The sequence below is a fragment of the Sinocyclocheilus anshuiensis genome, unplaced genomic scaffold (assembly GCF_001515605.1).
Source record: "Sinocyclocheilus anshuiensis isolate Anshui unplaced genomic scaffold, SAMN03320099.WGS_v1.1 scaffold1316, whole genome shotgun sequence".
Lineage (NCBI taxonomy): Eukaryota > Metazoa > Chordata > Actinopteri > Cypriniformes > Cyprinidae > Sinocyclocheilus > Sinocyclocheilus anshuiensis.
The window spans coordinates 159523-170068 of record NW_015542553.1 but is presented as its reverse complement, the minus strand read 5'-3'; the positions used below and the strand labels follow the sequence as shown (position 1 = coordinate 170068).

General features: G+C 36.4%; 1 protein-coding gene across 1 annotated transcript in view; it reads right to left on the bottom strand.

The window, feature by feature from the left end:
- The window catches only part of LOC107694259 (prickle-like protein 1), a 24878-nt gene extending 16223 nt beyond the window's left edge, over positions 1 to 8655 (bottom strand). The window contains exon 1 of the mRNA XM_016493900.1: positions 8445 to 8655. The gene's annotated coding sequence lies outside the window, so the exon portion shown is untranslated. The remainder of the gene's footprint in view (positions 1 to 8444) is intronic.
- Positions 8656 to 10546: the final 1891 nt, after the last annotated feature.

Genomic DNA, 10546 nt, shown 5'->3' with positions numbered 1-10546 from the left:
CCAGCTATGGAGTTTTTGCCTCTGTAGTGGACATTATATTTTAGTTAATTTCTCTGAGACCTCACATGTAACAGTTTTAACTCTAGATGTCCTGTACAGAGCACATTCAGGGCTTTCTTTCTAGCTTGTACTTATTTGAACAATGTCTAAGAACTTGGTATTACAACCACTTCCTGTGTCTGTTTGCCTCTTAAGAAGAATCGCTTTATGTATCCCCCAATTGTAAGTCGCTTTGGATAAAAGCGTCTGCTAAATGACTAAATGTAAATGTAAATGTAAATGTAAATGTAAATGTAAATGTAAATGTAAATGTAAATGTAAATGTAAATGTAAATGTAAATGTAAATGTAAATGTAAATGTAAATGTAAATGTAAATGTAAATGTAAATGTAAATGTAAATGTAATATTCTTATGAAATGTTAGATATTATTATGAAAATCTGGCCAATTACTACTCCCATTATTACACTTCTTTTTTCAACATGCTGTCCCAACAGCACTTTAATATGCAAATTAGATAGTGTATATGGACTTCAATTTTTTTGTCTTGTAACATCATTTCATATATTATGTACAATTATATTCTCACAAACAAGACTGTTTTACTTAAAGTTTTAAATTAAGTTTAACTTAAGTTTGACCATAGATGGTTTCTTTTTCTTTTTCTTATTTTTTTATTGTAATTCCAATTATTCTTAATGGTAATTCTCTAATACATTTTTTTTTTCCAATGTATTTGTAAAGTTCACAATTGTGGTAATTCAATGGTTTTATTTAAATATGCATAAAGAATACAACATGATATGCATGCTAAAAATAATAATAATAATAAATTATGATATTATTATTATTACTTTATATTATATACAAAATATATATTATTTTTATTTATTACTTTTAAGCACAACAAATATAATAGTAATGTGCTGGAAATGGCACAAGCTGAAATCAAACAAAAGAGTCAAGGCACACATACAGTGTCCACCAGGCCATTTGTCTGACAGCAAGCAATTTTTTATGTTTAAATGTAAATGTTGTACATGTGTGCATTCATTACTTATGAGTACAAAATTTTAAGTCCTGCAACCACAAAATCATGTGTAATTACAGGTGGACTGAAAAATTTCTTGAGGGCCTCGTGTAGAAAGCTGAAGACCACCCAGCCCAACAACAACCCTCCTCAAACTCCACTGGGCTTCCACTGAGAGCAACGGGCCCTTACCTCTACATCTCCTAATTAAAATAATTTGCCTCATACCAAACGAATACCAAACATCTGCTCCTAATGCTGCTGACTGTGATTATTAAGGAGATTTTACTCCCAGGTCGACACACAGAGGAAGCGCAACAGACAGGAATAACAAGGAGAGGTACAAGTCCGTGCGATTTGTTTTTATTAGCGAGGATACACTGCAACATGTTGAAGCAATGAGCCTGATATGTTTTGGTAGTTCATTAGTTAGTTTTTCCTGGCTCCAGATCCTGGCATGCAGTTTAACCAGGTGCCGATGAAGAGATCATTGTTGATGTAGTTGACGAACCTCACCGTCTAATGTCAGTTTACACTCAAGTGGCTGTAACAAAAACAGCAAAGCATGGCTAGCGGCGTGTTTGGTCGATAGGAAAGCTCTAAGTAAACAACTTTTTTTAATGAGCTTTAAATGATCAGTTTAGTCACTCAATCTGTGTATAGTACAGGAATGGATGTAAAACACAGACACCTTTCACATGAGCAATTGCGTTGCTGTGTTACAAAATGTTACATAAATAATTACGCTCAGCTATAGTACTGCTTTACTGTTAAAAGAACCAATCATATTTTTAATAGCAGAATGGAAGTGTTGCCCCATTGATAAAGAAGCCAGTCACCTTTTTCAAAGAGGTGCCGTCTGTTTGTTTACTTTTAAATGTGTGTTAGCTTGACTAGCCTGAAAAATGCCATTTTTATTTGCAGGTTTTGTGCTAAAGATGTGCAATTTATGATACTGATGTTAATGTCTCGTTTAAAATATGTTATTGTAATGTAAAATTGACAAATATTTCAGTCTTTACCTACAGAGCTGTACTTGCATGACTGGAAATAGCTGCTCTGGGGAGTTTCCAAGATGGCTGCCGAGTGAACTGACTTGCCTTGCAAGGGACTTTGACTTACTCTAGTCAAGCAGTGAGTGTTATATTTATACATGGAAATTTGTTACCTACCAACGTTTTAAAGTCAGCATGAAATGGAAATTCATATTATCTCCTTTTAAATGCAAGTTATTGATCATATTCTAAACAATTCATCCATGTATATTTTTTTGAATTTTTGAATTTTCTTTGACCTCATAATTGTTATTCAAAATATCACAACTCAATCTTCTGGCGAAGTGACCGACTTCTCTGTGGTGATGTATGCCAGACTTCTCTGATCTTTTTATCTGCTAAAACCCCGCTCCTTTCTCACAAACAACTGCAAGCTCACATTCAGATCTGTCCTACCAAAAACCAATGGATTGAACCAACATTTTTTTGTTTTTGGATAAGCTGTTTTGCTCTGAAATATATCACAAAATGAAAAAAAAGATCTGTCACAGCTTCCATTTCATTGCGACTTTAAATGTCAAAAGGCATTTGTGGTCCTAAAATCCAAAATGAAACCAAGAATGTCCAATTATTTTCAAATGCTTAAGTTAGCATACCTATTTTTGGTCAAATGGTCAAGTGTTAGTAAGTAATCTGGAGACGCAGCGGAGGCCACCTACACACCGTTCAGAGTGCCATACACAGACTTCAGTCATTCTGATGATAAATTGTGCAACTGTGAATGTTATCTTGCATCATCCCCATTTGGAGGGTAATTACTCTTCTCTCAGCAGGGACATGCAAGCCAGAAAACCGGGGGGCAACAGTAATGACACTAGACCCCTGGGGCAGGTTGATTGTTTGGGCTTAAAACACACATAGGGTGTTATACAATCCAGCCTGTTTCACATAATTCATAAGCTGGTAACATGACAAGCCTGGTGCTAATCACCAACCCTACTTTTTGACAAACAAGACTGTACTTTACTTTCACTGCGAGGCTATTTATACCTGTTAGGATAGTGCTGCTTTGGGGTGGCGGTGATGATATGTAATTCAACACCATGGGATTATATAGTAAGCCTCACATAATGCCTGTCTGTGTCGGGGGCCCCTCTGACAAAATAATGCTATTCTGTTCCTTAGACCTGGACTAAAGCTTTACTTCCTCTGTAGCTTAATCTTTTTGTGGGCATGTGGTTATTGTAAAGTGATACTGCACATCTTTGGTGCTGCAAAGACACTGATATCATAATTTGTTCTTTTTTTGGTCTGTATATTGTCATCTTATTCATGATACGTAGTGAGATGTGTTTAAATGAATCTGTTTATCTTCTGCAGATACTCAAGTGAGAAAGAGAAATAGACAATTTGGCTCATTAGGCATGGAAGAATTTGGTAATGGGAATGTAACGTATAATCATCTTCATCAAGTTTCTCTGAGGAGCAACAAGTGTTATTGAAACGTAAAGCCCTTTGTCCCTGAACAGGGGCCTTTTGAGAGATTCTGGGTTTCTAAAGTAAATTGCATGCATGCACATATAGATATATAATACAGTGTGAATTTTAGCAGCTTCATGGCATGAAAACCATAGAAGCAGAAAGGATGAGACTCCAAAACAAGCCTTTGCATGTTGCATTTCACAGCTGAACGCGTTTAGATAATGAATCTCGTCCTTTTTTTTCTTTTTCCTAGCAAAGCAAATGGTCTGGTTTCCGGGGGTTCATTCATATTAACACACGATATGATTCTTTACAACATGTTACTAATGCTAGCTATTAAAACCCCATACCTTTACAAGCCAAACAAGCATACAATAAAATCTTTGTTTGGTTGCAGTGTGCTGGAAAGCCCCAAGCATTCATTAGTAAGCCACAGAACATTTATAAGCACATCTTCCATCCCATGCTATGCGGAAGAAGCCATTACAGTATCTTAAAGGTGAAATGTTTTTTGATGTTAAAATACTTAATATGCAAGTCCAACTATTATAAAATGTTTGTACAGGGTTCTCATACCTTTTGACCAATGAAACTACATGATTTTTCCAATTGTTCGTAATTCCTTCCAATTATTGGATTTTTTAAAAATACATATTGTGCTCACAAAGAACTACTTTGAGCAAACAAAACATTTTGGAGCTGGGCATAACTAGAAAAATGTCCTATATGTGACATGCTATATTTATACTATTATGCATTTCTCATTATAGTTACTGCATTAAAACAATGTTTCACCCAAAAAAATCAATATTTGAATATCCATTTGAATTTTTTTTGCACCTGGTTTGACGTCCAAATTTGATCTAATAACTGTTTGTGATCCAATTTGAATATGCGCAAACTTAATTTGCTCAGATTAGAGAGTTTATATTCATTGAATAATGACTTAAATTTTGATCTCTTCCAAAGAAATCTATTGTATAGTGCTAGAAGCCCTAGAATATATAGTGCATGATTTTTCAGACTACTTTTCCTTGAACAGTTCTCTTATTTTTAGGCACCATATTAGCACCATGGCTTAATGTGTTTGAGCACATGCATTAACCACTAGGCCACGGCTCTGATAGAATATTTGAGACTCAAATGACTGGTGAGCATGTGAATGAGAGGGAAACAAAGATTCATGAGTACATGTACTTTTTAATAGGGATATCCTGATTGAATTTGTGACTTGGATCAACGAGTTGATCAGCATTGGCTTTTTAAGGCCTGGGAATGTGACAACATTCACATGAGAGTAATCAGAGGAGGAAGCGGGAAATCCATTTGCGCACAAGCCAAGAAATCTGTATCTGAAATATCACACCTGCTCTTATAAAACAGTTACAGTTGTAATATAAATGTATATTTTATCTCAATGCCAATCAGTTGCCATGTCAGCAGAAGCACTGATCTCTGCTCCTTCTCAATCCAAACAGCCGTAATTCAAGCAGCATGCCACCTTTCAGCTGTCAGGAGGAGTGTATGATCACCTCCACAGCAGCTGAGATGCCCTTATCTCCACGCTGTCGGAAGCGGCCGGCTGCTGGACGTCTGCTGCACGTTTACCTTGTCTCATCCTCACACTCTGATTAAAAGCTGCCGGCAGCCGTCTGTCTGACTGAGCCAAATCATTACCTGCCTTTAATCTCCTGCTCTGATACTGCCTGTTGTGGGTAATTACTACAGTGCCAAATCAACTTGCTCTCACTTGCATTTACAAAAAACTAAACAAGAAAGAAAAAAAAAAATCAAATAAATTGCTCTGATCCCTTGGCTTCGCAAAAGATTGACTCATTTTTACCTCATACTCATAACCCAATTTTTCTCTTCTCCTTTGTTCTTTGCTTGTTACTATTGTTCAAAAGTTTGGGGTCAGCCAGTACTCCAGTCACATGAAATCATTTGAAAATGCTAATTTTTTACTGAAACATTTCTTATAATAAAAGTTGAAAACAGTTGTGCTGCTTAATATTTCTGTTGAAACCACAATTCTTTTTCCCCCAGGATTCTTGGATAAATAGAAAGTTCAAAAGAACAGCATTTATTTGAAATATAAATCTTTTGTAACATTATAAGTCTTTACTGTCAATTTTGACCAATTTAATGTGTCCTTGCTAAATAAAAGTATTAATTTCTCTCAAAAAGAAGGCCAAACTTTTCAGTGGAACCATAAATATATAAGAAAACATGAGCCAAGGTGCAAATATGGCTGATCGTGCTCCTACCTTTTACCATCATTATGATTAAACTGGCACTAAAGACTACAATGGCATCATGAACGTCAAACAGCTACTAGCATTGACTTGCATTGCTTTAGACTATTTTGCTTCGCTGATGTTGTTCTCGTTGCTATCTGAGAAAATATTAGTTGCCTAAGAAGAGGTTTAAAGGGGTTACTAGTTTAAATACCAGCTGGCCTGTATCCGAATCTGACTGTTTGGCTCTTTCAGCACAACTAAAGAGCAGCTTGTCTCTGACCCCCTCTCCATGCTTGGCAGCATTCACAGGCCGGGCAGATAGAAAGCTGCCAAATGTGTTTGAGGTGTGGGGTGATTTGCATAGGTGAGCACACGTCAGGGCCTCCCAGTATAAATGGGCCACTGTGACCCTCCTCCGCTCGCCACTAGTAAATCAACACCGATACATATATAAGCAGTCCTCAGAGCATATCCTCTCGGCTAGGATCTGGGGTTAGAATTGCTCTTTCTGTTGTTTGCGTAGCTACTTGTTCTCACACAAATATCCCTCTGTTTCACATTCTATAGACACATTTATTTATCATATTTCCAAACACTGCTTTAGCTTAACCAACTCAAACGAAAAAAGCTTAAACAATGCTTATTTTATTGTTTTGTTTATGTCCAAGACAGGCACATTTGATTTCCCCATCTATAACCACACAGAAATTCCCATACCTACTTATGACTTTATCTTAAAATCCTGATTTATTTTTTGAAACCATTTCCATAATAGTCAGTTGCACAACCCAACGGCAACTTCAAACACACCTAATAGATATTTAGACCAAACAAGGGGACACACTACAATCACTCTCTGGTACCGTCAGCTGAAACCGAGCTTTACATGTGGTCGTAATAGCTCATCTATTAACCGAGTCCTTACATAACAATCTCAGATCTCTGGTGCCACATGTGGAAATCTGCCACTTCCACTCAATTCACCTGAGAAGCCCCAGGGATCTAGTTAACTGGTTTGTCATTCACTCCCACATGGAGTGTCTTTTAAAATACCAGGCATTGCTTAAAGGAGTAGTTCACCCAAAAATACCAATTCTGCCTTTATTTACTTAGCCTTATGTTTACTTAGCATTGCCCTTTTTTTTCCTTGTAACACATTTCACTTTAGTCATTCATTTTCGCTGATGTAATGCTGCCTTTCTGGCCTAACCTCAAGCAATACAACATGAGGTTGAGTAAATTATGATATTTTATTTTTGGGTTAAATATTCCGGTGCGATTAAAATGTAATTTTTGGATAACTAGATTATGAAATTAATAAATAATGTATTTAAGTTAGTCAGTTGCTCAGACGTTTTCTTCGTAACTGTTGCTGAGCAACGGACACGACGACATCCTCAGGCCAAATCTTCACTAGCACAACAACCGCTAGAGGACACCAACACCTCACTTATAGAGAACTCACTCGATACTCTCGCTCAAAATAAGAAACAGCTGGATATTATGCGGTTTAAAGTATATATACATACATATACTACTCTCACGAAAGATATAGTAAGACAATGTGCGTCATTCAGCCATTGTGCAATTCGCGTGCATACAAATTTCTCACAGAGAACCGAAAAGGTTGAGTCTCTTTTACCTTATATGGAAATAGTCCCCAACGGCTAGTATTTAAGAACTAACAGCATTCTTTTATTGTTATTATGGAAAAGGTGAGTCTTTGGGTCGTGGATCGGTGAGCTACATGTCAGGAGACCAAACGGCACCCTGGTTGACAGGAAAGAGAGACTTTAATGCCGGTAGTGCCCTGAGTGACAAGGAACAGCTGAGTGTGTGTGTGCACACATCTGGAGACCCGCAGGGCTTCACACCAGACATCCATATGCTGTAACACACCATGCGTCTAAAGTTGGTAGGTAAAGTGCGGTGTTTCTATACATCGAGTTCCTTTTCGCATAAATGCAATTACACCCTGAATCGTTTGTGTTCATTCAGTCAGTTGTTTCATCAGTCAAGTTATTCAGTTCAATACATTAAAATGTCATGCATACTCAAATATTTTCAATGCTTTGGATTTCTGAACTTCGAATTGCGGAAAGTAAAATGTCTAGGCGGTTTAACCGGAGACTTGCAATGTCTATCGGAATTTTATTTTATTATTATTATTATTATTTGTAATTTTGTCTGGCAAACCAAAGTCATTATGGTGTAACCAACATGCAGAAAACATATTTGTTTACTTGTGAAAAGAAAAACATAAAACAGGGAGGACCACTTTAGATCCCCCATAATTGTTATTTTAAAAAGATCCGATTCTACTTTTTTCCTTCATGGTTGACCTCTTAAATTTTGGGGTCATCAAATAATTTAGTTATAAACGCTTTCAAAACAATATGAATACAACGATTGCATTTTTAAGAATTTGGCACAAGTTTTTTTTTTTTTTAAATCTCATTTTATAATCTCTTTTTATTTGTCATTGACCTACACGCGCATAGAAAGTTCAAGCACTTTCTTTGCTTTCCATTATGGTAGGCTACCTTTAAATCATGCCTACGCAGCTGAAAAATATTGTTTCTGATTTCCCCGTGTTTTGCACATCACAATACTAGAAATCGACATTTTATGAGCCTGTATCAATTAAAACAAATCCGCGTATTTTAAGGGCAGACAGAAATGCACAAACATACTTACGGGGACGATATGAGTTGATTTATTTCCGTTGCTATTAGAGAATATTCACAAATTGTGTCATTTGCTCGAGTCCAGATGACAGAAGGTAAACCAGCGGTCTTTGTAGAGGACGTGGAGCTGTTCAGTATCCAAATAGCGCGAACCAATGGGTCAGCATAGCGGAGACGCAGAAAGCGAGTCTGAATCCCAGCTGCGATGAGTAAACATGCAGTCTGCAGTCAAAGAGCCTGTGTGTTCAGTGCGCTGAAATGACATGAGCGATACTCTCCGCTGATTGGCTCAGACGCGCGGCCCCCACCAGTCCCTCCACACACTCACATTCTTGCTTTGCTCTCTCACTTTCCGAGCGGTCCAAAGTAAATTAAACATCATCAGACGAATGAATGCGCAAAAGCACACATTGATTGGTGCGATATTGTGATTAAATCACAAATTTTTGGCCATGCTTTATTTCTACTGTAAATGCAGCCATAATTGATCATCACTAAAAATCAGATCATAACCATATTTTATTAGTTATTTCTAATGTCCATTACACTTTGTTGAACAGTAGCAATGTCCGATGAGCTGGAATTCTCTGTGGAAATTGTTCAGTTCAGAATTATGAAATATAAACTCATAAGTTGCAAGATATACAGGTGCATCTCAATAAATTAGAATGTCGTGGAAAAGTTCATTTATTTCAGTAATTCAACTCAAATTGTGAAACTCGTGTATTAAATAAATTCAATGCACACAGACTGAAGTAGTTTAAGTCTTTGGTTCTTTTAATTGTGATGATTTTGGCTCACATTTAACAAAAACCCACCAATTCACTATCTCAACAAATTAGAATGCTTCATAAGACCAATAAAAAAAAAAATTTTTAGTGAATTGTTGGCCTTCTGGAAAGTATGTTAATTTACTGTACATGTACTCAATACGAGTTGAATTACTGAAATAAATGAACTTTTCCACGACATTCTAATTTATTGAGATGCACCTGTATATAGACTTGCAATTCTGAGAAAAAAGTCAGAATTGCTATATATAAACTAAAATGTGAGATAAGAACTCGTAATTCTGAGAAAAACTCGTATAAACACAGAATTCTGACTTTTTTCTTGCAATTCCGAGTTCTGATCTCACAACATAAATATATATCTCGAGTTAACATCTTGCAATTCTCAGTTTATATATTCTTTCTGCAAAAGAATTGCAAGGGGAAAAGTCAGAATTGTGAGATATGAATTCTGATATGAGATATAAACTCATAATTGTGAGAAAGTCAAAATTATAAACTCAGTAATATAAACATCATTTTTAATTTTTTCTAGCAATTCTGAAAAGAAATATTTAACCCATGGCGGAAACAAGCTTTAATAGTACTGTTATTCCATATTGTTAAAAATAAAATATAAAAGAAGTCCTGCACACTTACATACTAATGCACATTTCTTTACTTATTGAGAAAGCAATCATTTTAATTTTTGTATTCTAGCATTTTTAGAAAAAAAATGGGACAGAAAACACAGTGCAGCAACTTCACAGGCCTAAACTGGATCCCAAAACTGCAATAATGGTCCACAAACAAAATGTATGCGTAGCTCTCTAATATCATGCGCACTTGACTTGTGTATATTTAAATATGAAGTGTCAACACGCACCACACCAGACCTGACGTCAATGACAAGACATGCGCGAACCAATACCACTTTATGTTATTGACATCAAACCTGATGCAACAAGTCTTGACGCATCATATTTTCAGGGCAAAGAGCACCCCAGTTGTCTGGCACTGTGAAAGTCTGGCAAGACAAGGGAGGCAGGGAGATTTACTGCACTCTTGAGGCTCCCCGAAGTGAAGTGGCTTGCTTAAGGGCACTTACACTCCCTCCTTGCCATGTTTGATTGAATATTTAAAATGAAGAGGCAGAACTTCGATTCATATCAGTCAAATAGCTATTGCATATCCAGACTTCCCATCCAATAGATGACTCAAAGTAAAATTATTTACTCAAAGTGCAATGCATTAACTGGAATGTTGACAGGTTAATGCTACCCAGCAGAGTTTCTTCAACCGACAGTCTCATCTGTCCTGTCCGTCAGTACCTTGTTACTGT